General features: G+C 32.4%; 1 protein-coding gene across 1 annotated transcript in view; it reads left to right on the top strand.

Moving 5' to 3' along the window:
* The first annotated feature begins 14,157 nt into the window (after nucleotides 1-14,157).
* Nucleotides 14,158-27,208, top strand: part of mAChR-B (muscarinic acetylcholine receptor) — a 96,998-nt gene continuing 83,947 nt past the window's right edge. The window contains exon 1 of the mRNA XM_076403479.1: nucleotides 14,158-14,294. The gene's annotated coding sequence lies outside the window, so the exon portion shown is untranslated. The remainder of the gene's footprint in view (nucleotides 14,295-27,208) is intronic.

Below are 27,208 nucleotides of genomic sequence, written 5' to 3'. Positions count from 1 at the left end.
GTCACATATCGATGCAAAAACTCGGGTTTATTACGCTTGATCATCTTCAAACACTGCTCCGAATCATCAACTCGTCGTTGTTTTTGGTCAAAATTGAGCTCGCGCGGCACCCACTTTGCACAGAGCTTTCTCATACCCAAATATTCGTGAATGATATGATGTACACGTTCAGTTACATCTTTAGAGTGTCTGCTATTTCGTTCAGTTTCAATTTATGCTCATTCAAAATCATTTTGTGGATTTTTTAAATGTTTTCATCGGTAACAACCTCTTTTGGGCGTCCACTGCGTTCACTGTCTTCGGTGCTCATTTCACCACGTCTAAATTTAGCATACCAATCCTTGATGGTTTGATTTTTATCAACACGCGAAATTCCTTTTTATCAATTTTTTTTTCACAATAACAAAAGTTGCTTCACTCAAAATGCTATAGTTCACAAACTAATGGTCCGACAGCTGTCAAATTTATACACGCATCTTTTGAGTGTTAAGATGTTAGGTTAAGACACAAACTTAAGAGAAACAATCCATGTGACCTTGTGTAATTATGTAGTGAAGTGTACCAAATGGTAAACCATTGAAAAGTGCTATTAAATTTTGTTTTAGTGTATTAGAGACTAAGTTACGGCCAATGGCTCTTCCTAAGTACCTAATTTTACACAAATTATAAAAACAAATTGTAAGTTAGTGTCAGCATTGACTAGCAATAATATATTAATTAAAAAAGTATCATCTTAATTATTAATTAACATAAATAATATTAATGCCATCCGAAAACGAACTACGTCAACATAATCACTGAAGCAAATTACTAGAAGCACTAGGAGTTTTGTAAAATTAAATATGTTCCAAACATTTTTTAGGCTGCCTAACATTTTAAGGGATTATTTTTTCTGTGTCGTAAAAGGAAACACCGACCAAAAAAATCTCAATAAGTCTCTCGTTTCAGGAAAGTTTCGAAGAATTTGATGTAATTAATTAGTTAATTGAAGTAGCACGGAATGATTAAAATAAGTTTTACAACTAACTATTAAAAGAAATAATGCCCATTATGAAATATATCCAGACGAAATAAAAACATTTTTTGCCTGTCTAGAAATTAAGTAAACAACTTTGATTTATACTTTAATGATATATGAATTTATAGTAATATATAGTCTATATAAAGAAGTTTTGTACATATGTCATGTAAATTTGTGACATCAAAATGTCGCAATGTTGCCCTATCAACTCTGAGTATGTGACTATTGGTCCCATTCCAAAATAGCCATGTCTCATCTAAATACATAAATTGAAATAATAAGTCTTCTTTAATTTTATCACGTGCTTTTGAAAATTGTATTCTCTTAAAAAGCAATATCCGGAAATTCTACAGATCTCTTCGGTATTTTTCAGACTAACAGTTTCCTTAGAAATAATTGTATTAACTTATGTTTGTAATAAAAAAATTACTCATTCTAGTTCGGTTACATGTTTGAACTTATTAGACAGCATTCTATCTCTTTTTAAATAGAATATATTTTTTAAAATTGATCTCCTAGAACGTCAACAATCTGCCTGTAGGCAATAAGTATTATTATATGATTTCAGTTATATAATATAACTATCCTGTCATGTAGAAGATCACTTCAGTAAGCGATCTACTGTACAAATTATAATCTAAATCTCATTCTAGATACTATTCTAACTTATTTTAAAGTCTATTCTAACTTATTCTAAAAATTATTCTAGCTTATTCTAGAGATTATTAAATCTCACTCTATGTGTCTATTAATCAGTTCGTATGGCAGTTTGCGTTTGAGCCTATGCACTACATTGTCATCGCACACATTTAACTGTTTGGCGAGTGCATTGGGATGCACTAATAGTCTTTCAGAGTACTTCGCACTAACACTCCGAATCAGACTCGATATGGGTTCTATGGGGATATCGCGCTGAATCAGTTTGTTGGACACGTAATATGGGGCATCGTCGATGACTCACAACACTATTCTGGAACCTCTGGAGCTTATCTATGTTAGATTTGCTAGTAGTACTCCACAGTTCAATTTGGTAGGTCCAAAAAATAGAATAAAATGATAAGGAAAATATTGTCTGATCTTAAAACGGATTCAAAAATTGCAACAGGTAATATATTAAAAATATAGTATAATAAAACTAGTAATTATGTTTTCCCATACTAATTTTCAGTGTTACTGTCATCAATAGTATTTTTCCTAAAGTATTTTTGGTGGTTGTCAAATATTTATAAGACTGAAAATGTATATTGTAACTGAAAATGTTGAATGCTGATTAAAACCACCAACCACTATTATCAAACCGAGTTTAGAATAAATATATTTTATTGCCCGTGTCTCAAAACTACGTCTTTATATATAGAGTATGACAGTTTATATGTTTTTTTCGTCATATTAATCATTTAATATGAAGTTTTCAATACATTTGGTAATCTCATTTTTTGACATTCTTTCTATATACATACTCAGAAAAAGTCGCGAGTTTTAGACATTTTCAGATTTTTCATTATAACACCAGTCCAAATGAAGATATGTCGATGAAAATATTGTTAAGGAATTATTAATGTAATAAGAGATTTTCACTCCATTTTCTTTTTTTTGTACAAAATAATTTAAAATCCATTATTCTTCATATCTTAAAAACTATGCACTTTATACAAAAAAGGACAGTTTCCGCATATTTTTCATCACAGTAGTGATGGAATATGAACGTTTCAATCCATTTAGTGACTTAATATTTTTTGACGTGTTTTCCATTTAAAATATTAGGGAAAAGTGCAGTTCAAAACAAGATATATAGATGAAAATATCGGTGCTTGTCTAAAATTGACTGCTTAATAAGATAGCGGCATAATTTTTGACGTAAGTTCAAGGATAGTATTAACATTTTGTCCCGAGACATCTTCGCATTAGAAGAGCCTATTCAATGACTCTCGGCGGAGGCTTTGTCGCCCAACAAAATCTTTCTATCACCCGGACCGACGCAAGACCGTCAATTGAAACATATCTAGGAAATAAATGTGATCCCATTGAAACGGAATGCACAAGAAGAGAAAAAAACCGCCAGAAAAGATCCGTTATAGATTGGCCGTAGGAGAATCGAATTTTTTCCCGTGGTATTGGGATTTAGCCAATTTTATTGTGGTTTTATTGTGGTACGACGTCTATTCCTTTATTTGCTGACGGCAGACGAAATCTTTTTTCCTACATAAAAAATAAAATGTTTCTTTTATACTTATATCTAGGAATAAATGTTACTCTCAAGCATACGAGCTTCTGTTGCCTATTTTAGAGAACATATATTTTAGCACCTTTTTTTTTCTTTAAGGAAAACATCACAAGGGCTTTTATTTTTATCTGATAGAAATTATATATTCCTAGAATTTTATATAGTATTAATCTAGGATAAAAGAGCTATTTAACTAAATAAACCATTGTATGATAAATGATAAAAAATTAGATCAGACGCTAAACTATTTATATTTCACTAGCGACCCGCCCCGGCTTCGCACGGGTGCAATGCTGATACTAAATTAAATACACTACAGAAAAAATATGAACGTTGTATATAAAAACATAGCGGCCCGCTCCGACTTTGCACGGGCATAAAATATATATGCCTATGTCACTCAATGAAAACATGATTAAAATCAATCCAGTATTTTTGGTTCATTCATTACTGCCCTTGGCCTGCACGCATTAAATTTGTAGTAAAACAATTCCTCTTCCCCTATACTTACTATGAAGATTTCCTGCTATCTTTGGAATATCTAAATTCATACAATTTTTATTACATTACACATTTTTAAACGCAAATTTTAAATTTGTAATATCTCCGAAAATATTTGTTTAATTTACATGCGGTAAGGAACCATATTGATCTATATTAATTGCACACTGTATTTAAGGTACTTAATTCGATAAGGATTAATGCCGTATTGCTTAAAATAGCTTCGTAAATAAGCCATTTTCTCACGTAAAAAGTAAACAATAAAAATGGTTAATGTGAGTTATCCCTAAAAGATAAACATATACCATCGCGGATTTTTTTGTAGACCTTTTTATGGTGTACAATACTGTAGTACATTAATTTGATCTAACTCGTAGGGTTAGGCAGCGTTTTTGTTAATTGCTAAATAAGCCTAAAAAATAGGTTAATTTACGACATCACGTTAGAAACCTCTAAAATTAGCAATGTTGCCTTAGTATATTATGCATTTATTATACATATAAACCTTCCTCTTGAATCACTCTATCTATTGAAAAAAACCGCATCAAAATCCATTGCGTAGTTTTAAAGATTTAAGCGCATATAGATATAGGGACAGAAAAGGCGACTTTGTTTTATACTATGTAGTGATTTATAGAAAAAATCTGACAAATCGGCAGAACAATTTGAAAAACTGTAAAATTCACACACTGCAATATTCACGGACATCTCACAAGCTTTTGACCGGGTATGGCATTAGGGATTAATCTAGAAAATGAGCAAATTGCTATCGCCGAATTTCTGTCAGCTGCTGGAATCATACCTTGTCGGAAGGAAATGTAGAGTCTCGCATGAAAGGGCATTCTCAATGCTTAAACATATTTCGGGTGGAGTTTCACAGGGTAGTGTCTTGGGACCACTCTTGTATCTACTCTATACTGCTGATATCCCAACAACAAAATAAATAGTACTTGGAATATTTACCGACCACACAGTTATCATTGTAAAATATATATCTCTACACAAACCTGTAGAAAAAAACAAGTAGCGGTCAACACAAGAAGACATCACTACAAGAGGACTAGAGAGTGGATAATACAGCTTAATAGCTTCAAATCTGTCCATGTTAATTTTGTGTTGCGGCGAATTGACAAAAAATTAATTATATCACTTGACGGATGGCCGATTACTCAAGCAGAATCACCTAAATACCTCGGAATATAACTCTATGGTAGGTTAAACAGGAAACATCATGACAAAAAGCAGAGTAGATTAGACTCAAACTCAAGCAACTGTACTGGTTAGTCGGAAGATACTCCCAACTTGACATAAAATCAAAAACATTGGTTTATCAGTCAATCATAAATCCTATTTGGGGTGCAAATATGGGGTTGAACTAAACATCAAACCAACTAGTAATCCAACGCACCCAAAATAAATTTCTATTAATTACCAATGCTTATCGCTATGTAACCAACGAAGAGCTGCGCCATGACCTCAGAAACAAATGGATAGCGAGAGAAACCACACAAACTGGTTTAGTGTATTTTTAACATTAGCTTAAGTAGATTAGTTTAGTTCCAATTTGAGAAATACATAGTGATGTATTAATCCCATACATGCCTTGCTTGTATATTTATGGAAATACAACAGAATAGTAGTAATAAATTAATTTGTAAATTAAGATTGTACTAAGCATATCTAATGTAAGATGAAATTAATTTAAAAAAAATGTGTACTGACTTGTACTTTGTACCTTGTACCTGGACAAATTGATACGATGGATCACTGTCTGTACATGGAGCTGGCTTTGATACTGATGATACGTAAATATATTTAAACTGCACTTTCATTTATATCGATGATATTCATCGAGCAAAAGTACAACATGATGTTTCTTTTCCCTCCATAATGTAGTACAGAAAATGAAAACTATACATTTTCACTAAGTGATCACTTATACAGGTTGCTTCTGCACGCGTTACAAAACAAAATTTCGGTACCGTTGGCTTGTCAGTGTTTACTACAGCAAAACCAAAGTGCTGCAAATACGGATGTTTGAGTGTATTTTTCTTAATTTTAACACAAACACAAAAATCCTAATGCGACTCTTGAATAACACACTTTGTTGGAACTTGGGAAATACATAGTGATGTATTAATCCCGTACACGCCTTGCTTGTATATTTATGGAAATACAACAGAATAGTAGTAATATATTAATTTGTAAATTAAGATTGTAATTAATTCAAAAAAATGTGCACTTTTACCTGGACAACTTGGCGATGGATCACTATCTGTACATGGAGCTGGCTTCGACACTGATGATACTTATAGATACTTAAACTGTGCTATTTTTTTCATTTATATCGACGATATTCATCAAGCAAAGGTAGTTATTTTTCTCTCCATTCTCCACATTATTAGACTAGAAAGTAAGTTAGTACCGATGCATCCTTCTAGATGTATATCTAGATTTAAGCTACTGTATATTAAGACATATTATTCATTATAATTTAATAATTTATTCAAGAAATTATGCACCATTTTGAAGATGACGCTACGAGAAAAAGAGACACAAAAATAAAATAACGGAGATTTTAAATTCCAACATTTCTCCTTTTGTTCTCCAGAAACTTGTTCGAAAGTAGCTCTGTCTAAAGTGTGATATTTACTTTTGATCATGGAGATATCAAACAAGTTTCAATCTGTAAATAGTTTAATTTATTATCATTTTATTCCATAATGTTCAATCTCTTTTATTTTTCCTTTTTTGTTCGGTGATAATTCTATAATCCCATATCTAATTATAAATATATTTAACCCAAAACTTATTCAATAACAAAACATTTGGAAAATATTTTAGGCTTGTCGAAAAAAATTCACTAGCACAGATGTAATTTACCTGATAAAAAAAACAAAGGTCTTCGATTGAAATATTGACTTGAAAGGGGTGCTTTTTACAGTTATTCCGATAAAAAATGGACGGGATAAATCAAGCTTTCGTTGGGGCTGTCTTGAATTTATTTAATCGTCTACGATATACATCGACACGTATAATTCTTCAAATTGCTTGTATAGAAGCGGAGAAAAAGTATCCGTCTATGTTAGGTTTAATGATGGGGTTACAATTAAAGAAGAAAAATGGCAGTAGAGAGAAATCAATCACACAGTAAATAGTTGCAAAATAAAGGGAGAAAAGTTTATAGAGAATAAAAGACATAATAATTACAATAATAAAAGTTGTTATAGAAAAGAAAGCTTTAGAAATGTAAATAAAAATTTTCAGAGAATTTCTTCAGTGTTGGTCTATAAGATGAAGTTTAATGATATTAGCAAAAAAACAACTTTAATTTTTCCAGATACTTCACGTAAACAAATATTTACTTTAAATTAATATTTATCATAGTTTAAAATCAGTTTGAACTTACGGCGATTTCTCATTATTATTGATATTGGCTCATTAAAGACTTTTTTCTGTGCCTTAAATGAGAAGAGAGTATATCAAAATTCAGATATTACGGCGAAATTGTAGTTTAGAAATTAGGAATAGCCGATTTTTTAAATATTTTTAAAACAGAATCTTTAAGAATATATATTAATAATATACAATAAATCAAAAATTATTATAGTTCTAATATGATTCGTTGAAGGTTAATAAGTTTAGAACATATACCTCTGAAAATAATTTAAAATTTGAAAAAATCCTTTTAAGGGCATATTCTAAAAGAGTTAATGGTTTAAATTCCTAAACTAGAATACCCTTTTAATTCTCATTATTCTGTTATGTAAATAAATCTACTTTCGATTAGTAGGGCGTTAGGTTTTGTTTAACTTGTGCATGTTATTTGCGCTCATTTATATTTCTCGACTTACTTATGAACTTAGTTGGATTATATTAGATAATCCATTTCTTCACAGCAGACTCCCTCTCCCTCGGAAGATGCTTATATTAATTAATTAGTAGACGTTTAATCCCACTAAATCTATACTAATTTCACTAACAAAATGCAGTTTCAAATAACAAATAGACAAAACCATAGTTGTATTAAGGCATGCTCGTTCGATGTATTCTCGGAAATGCAAAGGAAATGTTATAAATATAATATATTATAGCTGTAATTTGTTTACAAATAGTTTACAAATAGTTTTGTCCCTATCCTTTATATATTAGGTGCCTAAGTGTATTTTGATAAGCTATATCTGTTGATAAACATGGGAACTATTAAATAACCTATGAATTATCCATTCTTCAAATCTGCAGTCGAATTCCTTCAAAAGTTTATGGAAATGGTGATGTTACTTCATCATATATCAATTGCCAGTTTTGTTTTAAACTATTCAAAAGTCGCTATATTGTTGTCAGTGATAAGAAAAGGCATGGAGATTTGAATAAGTTCGAACACAAAGGAAAACAGAAATTTTCTCTAACATATCGTGTCTGGCGATATAAAGTAAACGACAATCTCTATCGCAAAAAGTTACTGAGTTACGGAATATTCATACCTATAAAATATTTTTGTGCATATGGAGAGATCAACAAGATGTAATATATTACGAACTGCTAAAGAATGAATATATTACTGCAGATGTATATCGATTTCAATTGAACAAACCAAATAGCTTATTGGTACAAAAAAGACTAGCAGTAACAGATGTAAAGTCATCCTTTTGACAATACTATAAGAGTTGCAAAGCTGTGCTAGTCAGCAGACATAACTGATTACGACATATTCAGTCAATGCAGCATGGCTTGCCAGTCAAGACAGGCGCACAGTTTCGAACTGAAGTAACTAGTAAATTAAGCTTTATAAACTCTTTTTTTTTATTATAATTTGTTACGGTTTTAAATTTACAAAATACTTATTCTACGATAAACACTTTGAGCTTGACAAATATGTCACTATTTTTAATGTTCATTAAGTTTTACTAATAACTTCACTGAACTAGATTAAATGGTTTTACTCTGTGTAATCTTTTGACTAAGCCATCATTATCTAGGAGCTGGAGACCCTCAACATTAGTGTGAAAATGGAATCTCTATTCATGTCTTTAGGAGCCATAGTCCTTGATAACGTTATTACCTTCAGATCTTTATGTAGATTGTCGCTACGAATGTACCATCGAACATCAACAATGCCTTGTTTTGGAATCATTGAATGATATTTATATTGCTTTGCCTGGTAGAACCCCAGAGTTCAAAGAACATCATAAGTCAACACTGGTTTCAAGACTTGTTGGTAAAACAAAACTTATTATATACTGACTTGACTAAATAACCAGTATATTTTTTGTACTTCAGCTTGGGTTCTTCACATTTTTTCTTAATATGTGGTTTTCACTTGTGTTTAACTTCAAGGGTCATGCTAAGATGTTTGACTGTATTTCCATATGGGACTACTTGCTGATTTATATATACTGGTTGATTATTTTGTTGGTGAAATGTGTCATTCTTTGTCCAGCGTTATATTACAAAGAAAAATAGCTGTTTGTAACTTTTCGGTTGATTCAGTGTTGTTACTTCCAATGGCTAGGATCATTGCAGTATCATCTGCAAATGTAGTAACATTTCCATTGAATGTGTCGTTTATAGATCGGAACAATAGAGTGCTGTTAAGTGTTTTAAGAATAACGTTTTCCTGGGCCATTCTAGGATTTTCAGGAAGTCGTTCATTGTATTTGAACATGAAAAAAAATGTCTTGGTATCTTTCATCAGTTGTTAGAGTTACTGGTTGTTTGGTTCTCCCAATTTATCGCATACAAATAAAAATATATAAATAAAGGAAGAACAAAATACGATTATACTAGAAATTCAATAGATCATATCGGTATAGAAGAGAGAAATCGATGGTAAATAGTTATTAGAAAAAAAATTCAATTTACCTTCGAGTATTTTTGAAAAATCTGGATGCAATTCTCGGCTCGCTAATTACGCCGCTGCTGAGCGAGCGAGCTGTTGAGTGTCTGAATAATAAAAAAAAGTACACAGAGAGGGAGAGAGAGAAAGGGAGAGACCTGGTCGAAATCGCCAGCCGTCACGGCACGGGAGCGGCGTAACGGTACGGCGAGATGAAACGTCGCCCGCCATTCACGAACAAGAAAGTTCATTTGGTCGCGCGAAAGGGACGCGTTAATTTTTCAGAGCGGGAACAAAAGATCGAGAAATGAGAACGAGCCGGAAAAATATGGACGACCTGGACAAAAAAAAAAGCGAGCGGCGCTGGGGCAGGCGGTGCGATTTTAACGAGTTTGATCGTCCCCGACCAATTTCTCCAGATCTGCATCTGTTTTTGTTGACCTAAGATATATGCTCGGAGGAAAAGTGATTTCGGATTTCAGTAATTATTCTAAGGAGATATTATGTCAGAGGTCTGGATATTAGACATGTTTCAAGCGAAAACGCAACAAGAATAGAGAACATGTGGTGCAAAAGACCAGTTACTCTATTGATTTCGCGCAATCTTGGTTATGTGACGTTTAGATCAGTTTCGCTTTAAACATTGTATTGTGTAGACGTCAAAATTTTATTATGGATAAATATACGCCACACGAACGAGTAAAAATAGTGACAATATTTTATTGAAAATAATCGTTCCATTATTGCCACTCAGCGGAGATTTCGTCAAAAATATCCTAATAGTCCAGTGCCGTACAAAACCACATTTTATCGTCTACTAGCGACCCGCCCCGGCTTCGCACGGGTGCAATGCTGATACTAAATTAAATACACTACAGAAAAAATATGAACGTTGTATATAAAAACATAACGGCCCGCTCCGACTTTGCACGGGCATAAAATATATATATGCCTATGTCACTCAATGAAAACATGATTAAAATCGATCCAGTATTTTTGGTTCATTCATTACTGCCCTTGGCCTGCACGCATTAAATTTGGAGTAAAACAATTCCTCTTCCGCTATACTTACTATGAAGATTTCCTGCTATCTTTGGAATATCTAAATTCATACAATTTTTATTACATTACACATTTTTAAACGCAAATTTTAAATTTGTAATATCTCCGAAAATATTTGTTTAATTTACATGCTGTAAGGAACCATATTGATCTATATTAATTTCACACTGTATTTAAGGTACTTAATTCGATAAGGATTAATGCTGTATTGCTTAAAATAGCTTCGTAAATAAGCCATTTTCTCACGTAAAAAGTAAACAATAAAAATGGTTAATGTGGGTTATCCCTAAAAGATAAACATATACCATCGCGGACTTTTTTGTAGACCTTTTTATGGTGTACAATACTGTAGTACATTAATTTGATCTAACTCGTAGGGTTAGGCAGCGTTTTTGCTAATTGCTAAATAAGCCTAAAAAAATAGGTTAATTTACGACATCACGTTAGAAACCTCTAAAATTAGCAATGTTGCCTTAGTATATTATGCATGTATTATACATATAAACCTTCCTCTTGAATCACTCTATCTATTGAAAAAAACCGCATCAAAATCCGTTGCGTAGTTTTAAAGATTTAAGCGCACATAGGGATATAGGGACAGAAAAGGCGACTTTGTTTTATACTATGTAGTGACATGCGAATTTTCGACTGTACGGTACGACAGTAGATAGGTCTCGTTCTGGAAGACAACGGGCGTCTCGTAATGCTGAAAATGTGGCTCTGGTGAGCGATAGTATTGCTGAGTCTCTAGAAAAATCGCTTAGGAGACGTGATTCCCAGTTACACATTTCTAGACAAAAAAAGATTAAGGATGAATAACTACGAACTGAATTATGTTCACAAAGAATATATATCTGTATATTCTATACATTTCAAAGGTTGATCAATGATATTTGTTCTGTTCCGATTACCTTTTGCTACTTTTCTACTAAAACCACAATTTTGTAGCTGTAAAACTGATATTTTTTGGTAAAAGCTAAAAAAGTTGATCAGAGATCTGAAAAGAGCTGTCTCTTTGGAAGAGACCGGACAAAGTTCAGGCTATAGGGTAGATGCATCAAAACTTCCCAGTAAATCTCTCTCAATTTCTGCAGGTTCGTTTCTTTTTATACATTTTTCTTCGCTGGAGAACCTCAACATTGATGTGCTGATAGAGCCTGTGTTTATGTCTTAATGGGCACCTTAATAACATTATTGCCAGTTTGAACCTTCAGGTTCTTATACAGATTTTCATTACAAATATACCATGGAGCATCAAAAATACCTCACAGTACCGTGTTTCAGAATCTTTGTATAACATCTCTATTTCTTTGCCTGGTACAACCTCAGAGTTGAACACTATTAGTCCACACTGGTTTCAAGACTCGATAGTAATGCAAAAGCTTATAACCAGTACATTTTCTTGAGTTTTTCACATTTTTTCTTTAATATGTGGCTTCCACCTGAGTTTAACATCGAGTGATGCCAAAATATTGGACTGTATTTCCGTACGGAACTACTTGCTGATTAATATATATATATATATATATATATATATATATATATATATATATATATATATATATATATATAATGGCTGGTATTTGATTCTTTTTCATTTCATTAATGATTAATTTTCTGACCAGCATTGTTTTTCGAAAGCAGTTGTTTATTTGATTCAGAGTTGTTATTTTCAATAAGATTGCAGCATTATCTGCAAATGCAGAAACCAAATTTTCATTAAATGTAGGCAAACACCGAGTACAGCAGATAAAGGATTGGTTCCAATACACTTTACTGTGGAACTTCCGCTTATATTTTCTTCAAGTTAGAATAGGAATTTTCTTGTTTGAATATTGGTCTGAAGAAACAATAGTATCTTACAATATTCCAGAATAAATTTTATTTTCTTCGATTGATTTTTCTATGATATCTGTGATTCTGTGAACGGTTGATCCTGGAATATTATTTCCTGGTTTCTCCTCAATCATTGGTTTTATCCTATTTTGTTCCTAATTTTTCAAATAATTTAGATATTATTTACAACAGTGATATGACGATATTTAACGAGGTAGCTTTCCTAGTTTTAAGAATCATAATTACTTCAGCCACCTTCCATATATTCACTCAATGTGTTATTTTTTCAACTTAGTTTCATTTTACTGAGCCCTGGAATGATGCCAATTCTTCCCCGCTCTTCTTCCCGGTAATATGAAATCAAAAAATTATTAATCTAGAATAGTGCTGCTATCGTACAAAAGCTAAAAGAATTTCGCCAAATTATGACTGTTTTAAAAAACGAGAAATTTGTTTAAATTTTTTGACATTTTCAAGGTTTTTTTAAATAAAAACCCCAATTTTGTTACAGGTTTAGTTTAGTACGATAGAAGAAAGTATAGAGAAGGCTCCTACCAAATTTTAAGTAAATCGGTTCAGTAGAACTTGAGATATCACGTCAACCGTCTTGTCTAAAATTGTTGTGTTATTTCCATCTTTTATAAATAATTGATCGGAAAATGTTGTAAAAAGTATAACAAAGTTTAAGAAATGTTAAATATAGCTTTAAATGTATTTCTTATGAGTAAAACAAAAAATAATGAGTAATATACTATGGTCGTGATGTTGATGATTAACACATCGGCAACTCATGAAAATTTGAAGAAAATGGAATAACTTATAATGAATAATCAGCGAACCACAAAGATTTGAATTCTTCTGTTACTAAAGGGTCATCGGTTTACAAGTACAGATGAGCTTAATAGGTAGTAGAGCTAGATCAAGAGTATCCCAAAAAACGAGTTTCACAGGTGGTTCTTTGCTACTCTTATTTATTCTCTTATTTGCTGTTGTAGATCTTGTGTTGATACAATTTTCGTTATTTTTCCTCTGGTTATTGGTTTGTACTTAAGATACATGTAAAGTTTCCTTCAAATTTTTAAAAATATTAATTTTTTTGTTCCGTTACTTTTCTTAATTTCCTGGTGTTGGCAGATCCGGCATAGTTGCATGATATTTATGGGGGACTACTTAAAGTTTCTAAAAAATACTCGATATTTATTGAACACACCTCGTAACTGTCGTATTTTTTTATATATTAACCCGAACGGCTAACGTGATAAAAATGAGTTTTATCTTTGTTTAAGTCCAATGTAACATAATAATATATTCGGATTTCTTGGTTCAATAACGCCTTAATAATTAATGCTCAATAATTAAATCCGAAACCGGGGGCATATCCGTTCTTCTGGATCGCTTCACCGTGGAAATGTCCGCGGCCGCCTTCACCGCCAGATGGCGCAAGCGTCCGCTGGCGCTCTTTGCCGTTCAAAATCGTCGCGCGATCCGTCTCACTTGTTGTATAGTTGGTGATCGCGTGGCCAACTTCATCCCCCCAAGAGTCGTCGCACACTGACTCTCCTCCTCAACAACAACAACCAGGAGAAACTTTACTCGGCGCGTTTTTTCCTTCCCACGGGGTTTTCCCCGTACCCGCACCACGTTCTGGATTCACGTCGCCTTCGCCTGGAGAAGGTTCCCCGGTCATCGATTCATTATTTCGTTGATTTTTCTGCACTGATAACGGGTTAAAGTATGAGCGTGTCGAGATGGCACAGTTTCGAGCATCGAGGAACAGGTGCCAGTTTATAATCATGACTCCAGAACGCTATTACGTAAGTAGAAGTATGATTAAATATAAGATCTATATCAATTATTACTATAAAATAAGGTAAATATAAATTAATAGACTTAACAAGAATATTTTATATAAATGCAATTATTTTCATAGAACTTTTATTCTAGAAGTGTATTTTTATCCAATTTTCTCAAAATAAAAAACTTTTGAACTACCGAAATTGTTAAAAATATATTATAAATAAATCAAGAAATTTAGTAATTTAAGTAGTTTAATTAAAACAAGCATATAGTGTATTACATTATTGTCTGTAAAACTTTTCATGGGTATTTATTCTCTAAACTACCAAATAGTTATTTAAATAAGGATTTATATATATTGCTAAATATAAATTTAAATTAAATACGTTCTTAAACTTAACTACTTTGTAATAAATAATTTTTCTGATGAAAATTAATTCCGCACATTTATTTTAGAACGTATTCTCTATTTTTAAAAGCAAAAAAAAATGAATTACCGGATTTGTTAAAAATATATTAAAAATAAATCAATAAATTTCAGAAAGTAATATATTTAAAATATAGTGTATTAAAATATATCATATAGTGTATAAGTTCTTATTACTTTCTATTAAAATGTTTTTATAACCTCTAGTTAAATTAGTTATATTAGTTCTAATAATAGTTATTTAAATTTTTTAGTATAAAATATAATAAGTACAAATTTAAATTAAATAAATAATTAATTCTATATATGTATTTTTTGTCATACGAATGTAGTCCTCGCTTTTATTCTAAAGCTTTGTAAAGGAAGTAATTTACTTAAAATTTGTATATTATATAATGTATTAATTTTATTTCTTTAATTTAAATATTTTCATGGATGTTTATTCTCTAATTAAACCTTATACATAATAGTAATATAACCAAATATGTTCTTATGATCAAAAATTTAGTTTGAGTGAGTTTTTATTTCTTTACTAAAAACTTCTATCTTAACAAAATTTATTCCATGACTAATGTTATGCTGTCCCAAATTATCAAAATAATATTAAAGCGTTTTGTATTAAAATCTCTTAGATTCCACCAACTAAAACCACACTACAATAGTTTAAAAGGCTTAGTAATGTTGAGTGGTCTTGAAACAGGACTGCCACAACAATGGTATGATGAAGATGGTCTTTGTTCATGAATTTCTGCAATGTTTTTAATGATTTGATTAATTATACCGATTCCCAAATCTCGATGTTAATCTCTATTTCTAAAATTCATGGGGCATTAACAGCAATCCTCAATACTCTTAAATACGAAATCGCTAAATTACGTCCAGAATGCTTTTCTTGGCACAACACCATATATCCATAGGATTTGCTTATACAGCAATATTTTATTGTAAGTTGATAGGGCAGAATTTCTTCAAAATCGCCAATAGATTCTTCTAAATTTTACATCCAGTTCTTTCTTCTTCTTTATATTTAATCTTCCAGAACAGCTATCCATCTAGCGTAAATCTTAAATATTTTAATATGTTAGTATATATTTTTTATAACATCTTTATTAGGTACGCTTAGAATAATCTTAATTATAAATTAATTTATTACTAAATTTCATCAAAGGTATACACTTTATTTATTTATTTTGGTTCTAATGTGTTTTGCTTTTTGTCTAACATGATGTTGTGTTACTATATGAAACTTGAATATTTTACAATTTCATGGCAGCGTCCTCATGGTATTTACCTACAGCCACTATATGACAGTATCGTCAACAAAAATAGCTAATCACCTAATTCTGGAGCATCGCCATTCATTTTTATTCCTTTAATTTTTAAATAGACATACTCATGTTAGTAGAGTTTTTATGCTATAGTTTATTCTAATCCTTGAAACAGTTCGTTGAGTATCTCTTCAATGAATAGCTAAAAATCTAAGTCAGGTGAATCCAGAAGTTGCAGATTGATATGGGATGTTGAGAAATTATGAAAATCCGACAAAACTTTTCTTTCTAACCTTTTAAAAAGTATATCTAAATTATTTCAAACCATAAAATATATTTTTATTACTTATCGAAGATACTTATTGGATAATGTGATCCAAAAATAAGAATATAAATAATCTTGACGATTCAGTACGGGAAGGATCCTTATACGAAGCTAATATTTCGCTATATCAGTTCATATGCTTTCGCTCCTGCTGATTTTTCTTCCTCAGACCAAACATGCAGATCGCATTTAAAATGTTTACTTCTCATTATCCCTGATGGAGCCTAACAAGGGCTCTTATGCTCGCGACTGCCTTAAACAAGTCGGAAAATCGAAAAGGAATTTTCCTTTCCAGCAGTGGAGGGATTTATCTCTTATGCAGGTATTTCCTTAGTTATATTTTAGATAACATTCGCAGGTTTTATTCGGGATATTTCAATCACGAATGACGATAATGGGGACTTAAATGTCGAAATGAATACATAATTCGAGTAATTTCGCCCTGATGTCTCCATTAAATTATAATAGGTTATGGAAAAGTAATTTGAGTTTATCCTAATCCGAATGCTATAGGTAACAAGTCTGTATAAGAAAAACAGAAAATTGCGTAAAGTAAACAGATATAGAATGTGCTCTCCTGTGAATAAAGTTGTAAAAAGTGTTGTAGTTTTACGCGTCTGAGTCACCAGATGGCGTGGCATGCGAGATATAAAAAAAAATTTTAAAAACATAAACAGTTATTATCTAAGGTATATATTCTTCATTCAATATTAATAAAACATTTTCTATGTCTATGTAATAATTCTTTGCCACACCCTATATCAATTCATTTAAACCAGAGCAAAAACATGTTAAGATATATTTCTCCATGGTAGTCATCCTTGGACTTAGAGGACACTAATTCTGCTCCAGGAATAAAACAATTTCTGCTTCCAACAGGAAAAACAATATATCTGCATTGAATTATTAATAAATATTATGACTAGCGAACGAAAACACAATCAGTTGTTATTCTAAGTTTACCTTTTTCCATCAATGTTTGTTGTTTTAACACTATTTTATTATCATCTTGCCATGAGTAACCCAATGTCACATTTTGATAAATCCATATCTCATCTAAATACACAAATTGAAATAATAAGTCTTCCTTGTTTTTATTATATTTTTTTAAAAACAATATTTTTTAAAGGCAATGTCTGAAAGTTCCATTAGAACTCTTCATGGATTATCTTTACACCTTTTAAATACTATACGAGTATTACCTAACAATGTACAAAGGGATGTTCTACATCGCTCAAAGAGCTGTATATCTCTAACCTTTCTATGGATACTTTCCAGACTAACAGTTAGTGAAAATCGTTGACCAGACAGTTTATTCTTCACGGATTAGAACAAAAAGAAGTCATTGGGTGCCAAATAAGGGTTGTACGGTGGATGACCCATCAATTCGATGTTTTGAGTGCTCAAATAGTCTCTTGTTTGAGCCGATGTGTGAGAGCTCGCACTGTCATGATAAAAAACAATCCTGCGTCTCTTATTTCACCGAAGATTTTTGGCAAACAAATGATTGTGTACCAATCAGAATTTACTGTTGTACGGTCCTCTAGAGGCATCGTTGCAATATGACCAGTTTTCCCGAAGAAATAGGCCACCATTTTTTTTGAAGTGCTCCGTGCGCGAACAACTTTTGTTGGATTTGGTTTATCTTCACTTGTCACGATTTTATAAACGTCTTTCGAAGTACCGCGATTGAATTTATTAAGCATTTCTTTGCACTAATCGACACGAGCCTTTTTTGAGCCATTGTGAAATTGTGTAGGCTCCAACGCAAATATAATTTTCGCACAGCTAAGTGTTCATGTAAAATCGCATATATGCTGGTAAAACTAATGCTTAGCGATGCCTCAATCTCACAATAGGTGACATGATGATCTTGTTTAATCACTTCGCACACAGCATCGATGTTTTCTGGCAGAACAGCCGATTTTGGACGACCTTCACGAAACTCGTCGGACAGCGAACTACGACCACGATTGAATTCACTAAACCAGCGATACACGGTGGTTTTGGATGGAACTTCATCGCCAAAAGTCAAATTAAGTTGATTGATTCATTCTTGTTGTGATAATCCACGTCGAAAATCGTAAAAAATCATCGCACGAAAATGTTCACGATTCAGTTCCATTTTCTGCCGAGACGAAACTTTCAACTAAATATAAAATAATATTCTGAGTACGTATATCCTCAAAAATGTTAAACTTTACGATGGAACCATCAGATGGACTCACATGATAACAGTGTTGCTATTTCCCGAAATATAAATAGTAATCCTCGTATAACCAATATTTTAAAGAACTTTGCAGGTGTTTGACAACCGAATTACAAACTACGAACTGATTCGGTTACATATTGCCAGATCTCTTTCTAACTGTAATCAAATGAGAAGAAAAATATTAATTAATTCTAAAACGAATTTATAATTTGCATAATAGTAAGTCTTAATAACGTGAGTTTACTCCTATTTTGCATAGAATATATATATATATATATATATATATATATATATATATATATATATATATATATATATATATAGATAGATTAACAGTTGTTTACGGTGAAACATTTCAGTATTTACCAATTAGAGATATCAATAATTTTTACGATTATCAAATATACTTACCTAGTTTCAATCTACTTCTTACCGCCCTTAACATCGTAAACTCGACAACGTCTGTGGTAAATATTAAGACGCTCTAGGTTTCGAATGCGATGATATGAAATATAACGCTATCCGATACGCCATAAACCAGAACGAAAAGCACAAGACAGTTGCGATTTATTTTTGCGGGTCCCGGTATGGAAGAACGAACGGAAAGGGTGAACGGGCGAATCCCCGACGTCTTCTTTGTCGAATAAGCGAAAATAGATTTCGTTTCACCCCAATTACAGGGGAAGGTTTACAATTAACCTCCCCCGACATCCTCACGTAATAGCTTTTGACTCGTTATAATTATTATGTAAAATAAAACGGGTTTAAGTCCCACAGTCGGAGAATTGCTGATACAAGGAGTCATTTATCATCTATAGGTTTGTATTTTTCAGTTAAATGCCCTCGGCAGGCTGTGTCTAAGATATTATTTCCTGTGGTATATATACACCACGGTTCAAAACTTTAGGAACAAAAAAGTTATTAAAAAAATTATGATAAAAGAAATATATTATGACTTATTACACTCAAATCTTATACTAATATTGAGTTAAAGTTTTTTTAATTATATGTTAAAGTCTCTTTTATACTAACGGGGGTTTATCTGGTCTGAACCTACTGTTTAACGTGGGTTCCCTGACGAATGACCAACTTGGAGATAAAAAAGTAGTAATTTTGTTGATTATTCTTGTAAACAATAAGAAACTCCAATACCCATTTGTTTTATCTAAATACCCACAGTCGGAGGTCATTATCTATAGGGCTGGATTTTTCCAATATGGCTATGGCATTACTGGGATTATTTTCTTTTTATACTCGTGCATTTTGGTTAATTACAAATATAACCAATCACAGACATAAGTTGCCCAAACATAGCAACAGTATGACAACCGTCCTGTCACCCGCTGCCACTGCGCCAACCATATTAAAGTTAATTGAATAAATTTAATACCAATAAAATAATTGAAAACATTTTTTATTAATTTTTGACCTCCCTCATTTTTAATTACTTATCCAGAAATTTTACTCATTCTTTTTATTAATTTATTTAAGTATTCGAAGCCCACTGTCTTTCAATGTCCATTCGTTTTATAGATATTCCTACAACTGTGCTGAGCTCAATGAGTATCGATTCTTCAGTTTTATATCATGTTTCATGCTAATCTAATAGATTTCATTATTTACAATTTTTTTTCATTTTATTTCCAGGAACCTCTGATATAATTTTGATGAATGTTTAGGGTCATTATTTTGTAGAAAAACAAAACTTTGTTTAATCAAATTTACTTCTCATTCGATCGCATTTTCTTGCAGTATTAGATGTATTATTGTACGTATTATTTGAATTAAAATCTTTGTGGGTTCTAAAGAGATATAGCGTTGTATCACTTCCTTCCGCGTGTTATCACCTGTCGAAGTCGGCCGATCCAAGGCCAAATAGTTTTAGTTACATTCTTTTAGACACATTCTTTGTGTTTGGTGGCATTAGAGTGGATTAGTGTATAACGAACTGTTGAAACCTGGTGAAACAATGAATGTTATCGCTACCGACAACAAATGATTAATTTGAATCATGCATTGCTCGAAAATGATCCCATTTTGGACGAAGATACGGTATACTGATTTTACAGGCCGATAACCCAGCATAAAGCAAAAACGGCCAAGGAAGTGTTGAAAACACTTACATGGGATATATTATCGCACTCGCCGTTCCCTCCAGACCCTGTCCCGTCCGAGTATAAACTATTCGCATCAACGGAACATGCGCTTATAGAGCAGCGCTTCGCCAATTTCGAAGAAGTTAGGAAGTGGCTCGATGAGCGGTTTTGCTCAAAGAATAAATAGTTTTTTTGGGATGGTCCATTCATAAATTGCCCGAAACATATAGAAAAATGTATGGAATCAAATGGTCAATACTCTGAATAAATAAATTTTTCAGTTTTCTTGAAATTATTTTACACTGGTAGAATATGGCGTAAAGTGCAACGAAACCAGGGAACAAGAGGTAAATGAATATACGTTTACGTTTCGCAGTGTATTTTTTTAATAATCTCAAAAATATGCCACGTATTCCCATTTCTATCTACGTTAAACTATATGTTACATTGGGAATTTTTGCTCGTTAGTGGAATACGTCTCGACTATATACGGCAGGAAATTGTAGATGCCTGGCAAATAAATTTCAGTTATCTCGATGGATTACGCTTTTGGTAATTTGCTGCTTCAAATATATTCATTCGGTACGGGTATCGTTTCATATACAGAGATCTCGCAATATGTTGTTCATACGGTCATACTTGTTCGGCTAAATTATTTCTATTTTTCGACATATGTTCCGAATCTAACGGATGCCGAGTGTTATTCGACAAAATATTAAAATTCTGCTGCGATTTAAATTGCATGTACACGTACGGGTACTGTTCTCAATTAAAATTGATACAATAAAGGATTGTTTTATTAAATATTTCAACGAAAAATAACAAAATTTCATAGTGGAAATTGGACAGAATAAAATAGTCAGTTCTTGGGGGGAAAATAATATTTTCGTGATGATTGGTAAATTCTGGCACATTTTTAAAAATCCTGTTTTATTAGGTAGCACCGAAGGGTAGAGACGAAAACAGTTGTAGGGTTAATTAAATAATAGAAAACAATTTAACATATTAAATTCATAAAAACATAGATCAAATTAAATTATATAACAGCTACTTACCCAATAAATGACAAAATAAACAAAGTATGTTCTAAGCGTAACTGTGAATGAATGTACGTACGTTCTGAAAACATAATGAAAACGTACCTGATCAACCACTTCTCTTCAACAGCTTTCAAATATACTTTCAATATACATCAAATATAACAAGGATCGATCGTGTGATCGAAGGTCGTAATTTTCACGACAGGTACTTCTAATGTCAGATAATATTGAAATATAATGGTACTGGCAATCATATACTGGCAGCTGAAAACGCAGGTAACTATGCAGACACATCACAATACTGGCAAATAATAATATCCATAAAAAAATGTACCGACAAATACTGATAATGGATGTTATTGGTAATAGCAGTAATGGAATAACCAGGATTGTTAATAGCAATCTTAGTCCATAGTAGTCAATAAACTTGACGCACAATCATAATAAACAGCAGACAATAACGGTAACTGACAGCTATTATAAATTATGCCTGGATGAAGTATGACATGTGCACACGATACGAAGGGAAAGTAACACGCGATGTCCCAACTTCTAATAGTATGATATATAATGATAATTTAGCACAATTATCTCAAAGAAGAAGAATTATTCCACACTAGAAAGTATTTTCAGAAAACTCAGGAATATGCCAGCCAATTTGAGAAACAATTACTTCAAATAGTCCCTCTGTAAACATAATTTAAAAATTATGTGTTAAAAAACGGGTAAAAAGATACACAGTAAATCACACAGCAGAAGAATATAGTTACATTATGTTATGCCTTCCTCTCTATTAATGCATGTTTAATCCGATCGGATAAAATAAAAAATAAATATATAAAAGTTGCTTCAGTCAAAATGCTATAATTCATAAACTAATGATCCGATACACGCATCTTTTGAGAGTTAGGGCTAACTAAAAAACATGTTGATTTAATTCTAGTCGCGCCATCTATGTGTCAGGCTGGGAACTTTTCAATTGACCTATCAATAATCACTTAATTAAAACTAATTAACATAACCGTTAGCGGATAGATGAAGTTCTACAAACACTCTTAACAACGCAGTAAAAGCTTGCACGACATATAATGAGAATATATAAAAAAACCGATATAAGCGAAAACAAACACACTGTAACTATAAAAACGCAACAACAATAAAATTATATTAACCGTCAGAAAGTACACGAGAGGAAAAAACTAAACGGAACAAATACAACGTCAAAATATTTGCTCTTCATTATTTGATTCGAATGGAGAATCATATTCAAACAAGCGAAAAAGAAAGTAGAATCTGTATGCCTCGCAGATATTTCTCTTCTCCTCGCGCGTACTTGGAAATAAATTTTGTTTGAGATATATCGGGATAAGACGCATGGAAAAATATTCCGAAGGTCAAAAGAAAGAAATGCGAGAGTCGTATTTCGAGATTATTATACATTTTCGTCGAAGGGTAAAGAATAATACGAATTAAAAACCAACTACGTAGCTTCGCGGTCAAGTAGACATGTTTTTAATATATGGTCTAACATTTTGTACATACGTCAACTGAATTTGTAACGTCAAATCGTAGCAATGTTTTTGTGCTTTGTTGATGGAGAAATAATTGAACAAAAATGTTATCAAATATAATTTATTTTAACATTATAGTACATCTAAAAACTACAGTTAATTATACAGCCACAATAGTTTATAGGTTAAAGTTATAATCCCTTATCACTATTGCTTTTCAATAAGTTTGCATACGTCTAACAACCGGACGATTTTTGTAGGCTAATTCGGTTACATGTTCCAACATATCAGACAGCGTTGTGTCTCTTTTTAACTAGAATAAAATGAAAAGGAAAATATTGTCTGATTCTGAAACGAATTTACAAATGGCGGCAGGCATCTTGATAAACATGTAATACACACGTTTTTAAAGTTTTCTGAGATATTATTAGTCATTGCCAAATTATTAGTCAACGAACTTACAATTTGCTTTTGCAGTAACTTAAAAATAGGTACTTATCTAGAAAGACACATCTCTACATAGTATAAAACAAAGTCGCCTTTTCTGTCCCTATATCCCTATGTGCGCTTAAATCTTTAAAACTACGCAACGGATTTTGATGCGGTTTTTTTCAATAGATAGAGTGATTCAAGAGGAAGGTTTAAATGTATAATAAATGCATAGTATACTAAGGCAACATTGCTAATTTTAGAGGTTTCTAACGTGATGTCGTAAATTAACCTATTTTTTAGGCTTATTTAGCAATTAGCAAAAACGCTGCCTAACCCTACGAGTTAGATCAAATTAATGTACTACAGTATTGTACATCATAAAAAGGTCTACAAAAAAATCCGCGATGGTATATGTTTATCTTTTAGGGATAACCCACATTAACCATTTTTATTGTTTACTTTTTACGTGAGAAAATGGCTTATTTACGAAGCTATTTTAAGCAATACGGCATTAATCCTTATCGAATTAAGTACCTTAAATACAGTGTGCAATTAATATAGATCAATATGGTTCCTTACAGCATGTAAATTAAACAAATATTTTCGGAGATATTACAAATTTAAAATTTGCGTTTAAAAATGTGTAATGTAATAAAAATTGTATGAATTTAGATATTCCAAAGATAGCAGGAAATCTTCATAGTAAGTATAGGGGAAGAGGAATTGTTTTACTCCAAATTTAATGCGTGCAGGCCAAGGGCAGTAATGAATGAACCAAAAATACTGGATCGATTTTAATCCTGTTTTCATTGAGTGACATAGGCATATATATGTTATGCCCGTGCAAAGTCGGAGCGGGCCGCTATGTTTTTATATACAACGTTCATATTTTTTCTGTAGTGTATTTAATTTAGTATCAGCATTGCACCCGTGCGAAGCCGGGGCGGGTCGCTAGTTACCCATAAACTTACTTACCAGGTGTATATTACCAGTTTTTTTCGGAAACAACTACATAATTCTCAAGAAAATCATAAAATGTATTTACTCAAAGTAGCGTTAACTAATTGATTCTATACGATATATAAAAGGTAATCGCCGAAACTGAGTCCTATTTTGAAGCAAAGGACAAATCGTACTACAAAAATGGTATCGAAAAGTTGGAGGGTTGCTATAATCAGTGTATCGCCCTTGAAGCGAATTGTGCTGAATAAAAAAAACTAATTTTGTTAAAAAAATGTGTTTTACTATGGTAGGCTGGGAACTTCTCAATTAACCTGTTCGCGCAGTGTTAACCGCAAATGTTGCCATAGCGACACTTTCCAAATACATGAAAGCTCCTAATAATACATTTTAATTTAATACTAAGCTCCTACTCTATTTGTTGTAAATAGTGTTTCTTCAACTTTCCCTTATCTATGGAGAATTAATTAAGCACATGTATCCTAAAGAAGGGGGACCGCTTATTTACCAATCGACTATTTCGAATCAGGAGTCGGGAAAGTGGAAACCTGCCTGGAATTTTTTCCCTGTTATCTTTAATGGAGTCTTTAATGAACTTTCCAGGTGGGGGCCCATTCTACCGCAAGGAATTAAAAGATAAGACGATAATGAGTTAATAAATTGAATACAAGAGTTAAAAAGTCGATCCATTCTGGCTAAGGAAGTTGACAACATTTTTGATTTTCGAATGGGAGGTTTGGTTTAAGTAGGTACGAGATATAATGTAGATAGTGAATAATGAAAGCTTGTGAATAATAATCGATCGAATAAGCTATATCAGTTTGTTGTTATCAGTCTTATAATAGGTTAATTGAAGAGTCCCCGGCCTGACACATCCATATGTTTTTTAGTCAGCCCTAGCTCCCAAAAGCTGCGTGTATAAACTTGACAGCTGTTGGATTATTGGTTTGTGAAGTATAGCATTTTGAGTGAAGCAACTTTTGTTATTGTGAAAAAAATTGATAAAAAGGAATTTCGCGTGTTGATAAAATATTGCTTTTTGAAGGGAAAAAATACAGTTGAAGCAAAAACTTGGCTTGGTGACGATATCAACTGAACGTGTATATCATATCATTCACGAATGTTTGGGTATGAGAAAGCTCTGTGAAATGTGGTTGCCGCACGAGCTCACTTTTGACCAAAAACAACGACGAGTTGAAGATTTGGAACAGTGTTTGAAGATGATTAAACGTAATAAACCCGAGTTTTTTCGTCGATATGTGACAATGGATGAAACATGGCGCCATCATTTCACTCCGAAGTCCAATCGACCGAGTGGACTGCACACGATGAACCCGCGCCAAAGCGTGGGAAAACGCAACAGTCGGCTGGCAATGTTATGGCGTATGTATGTAAGGACCATCAACAGCGACTATTTCATAGCGTTATTGGACCGTGTCACAAGTCAGTGAAACGGTGGCAAAAATCCATGAATTGGGCTTCGGATTGCTTCCTCATCCACCGTATTCTCCAGATCTGACGTCCAGCGACTATTTCCTGTTCTCCGATCTCAAAAGAATGCTCCCTGGGAAGAAATTGTCGTCGAATGAAGAAGTGATCGCCAAAACTGTGGCCTATTTTGAAGCAAAGGGCAAATCGTACTACAAAAATAGTATCGAATAGTTGGAGGGTCGTTATAATCAGTGTATCATACTTATTTAGGGAATTATGTTGAATAAAAAAAAACTAATTTTGCCAAAAAAATGTGTTTTAGTATGGTAGGCCGGGGACTTTTCAATTGACGTGTTACATTAATGTTAAAGGATATAGAAGTGGTCTTATTGCGTATGAAGTCTCATCGGGTACATTTGTAACTAACATCATGTTGAAGCCACACTGACAGGCCTCAGTTTTTAGTATGTGTCATTTCGTTGAAGTGTTAACAAACAATTTTTTAGTGCGTTGAAAATATTTGAATATGTACTCAGTAAATCGCACTTGCGGGAGGTTTTACTTTTTTACCTTTTTGACAACTTAAAAAAAAGGTGGCTGAAGGTTATCGAATGCTGTGTAAAGCTTATGGCAATCATAATCCATCGATTTCAATATGTGATTACTGGTATCAGCATTTTAAACATTCGCTTAAATACAAGCAAAGATGAAACAATGTTAGTTTTCAACGGATCATTATGGATACATATCTGGAATCATTAAAATGGGTAGTGCTAACCCATCTACCGTACTACTTCTGATCACTACTTGTTACCATTACTGCTACTACTTTCGAGACGGAATCCGTAAATTGCCTGAGAAACGAGTAAAAAGGACCATTGATGTACAATATTTTGAATAAAATGCATTCAACTATTCAATGTTTTAAATGAAACTTTTAAGCTGAGATGTACCAAATTACTTACAATAAAAAAGATGTCTTTTGTATTTCACATGACATGATTACCTTTTAAATTTGTTATTTTCTGACTTAAATTTTACTGGTATACCTTTAAAATATCAACAAATATCGGTTGAAAAAAATGGATCTTCAAAATTTCTCTTGAAAAAAATGCCAGGACACCATTGGTACCAACGCAAAATCTACATTACGATTTTTAAGATTATTTTTATATTTGCTGAACGACACAATACTATCAAAAAATTCATTGTTACCGTTACATGCGCAT

This window comes from Rhynchophorus ferrugineus, unplaced genomic scaffold (genome assembly GCF_030347505.1).
Source record: "Rhynchophorus ferrugineus isolate W39M unplaced genomic scaffold, kcgeb_rfMv2 rfM4, whole genome shotgun sequence".
NCBI lineage: Eukaryota > Metazoa > Arthropoda > Insecta > Coleoptera > Curculionidae > Rhynchophorus > Rhynchophorus ferrugineus.
Note: the sequence above shows the minus strand (reverse complement) of the source record. Positions and strands in the feature narration are given on the sequence as shown.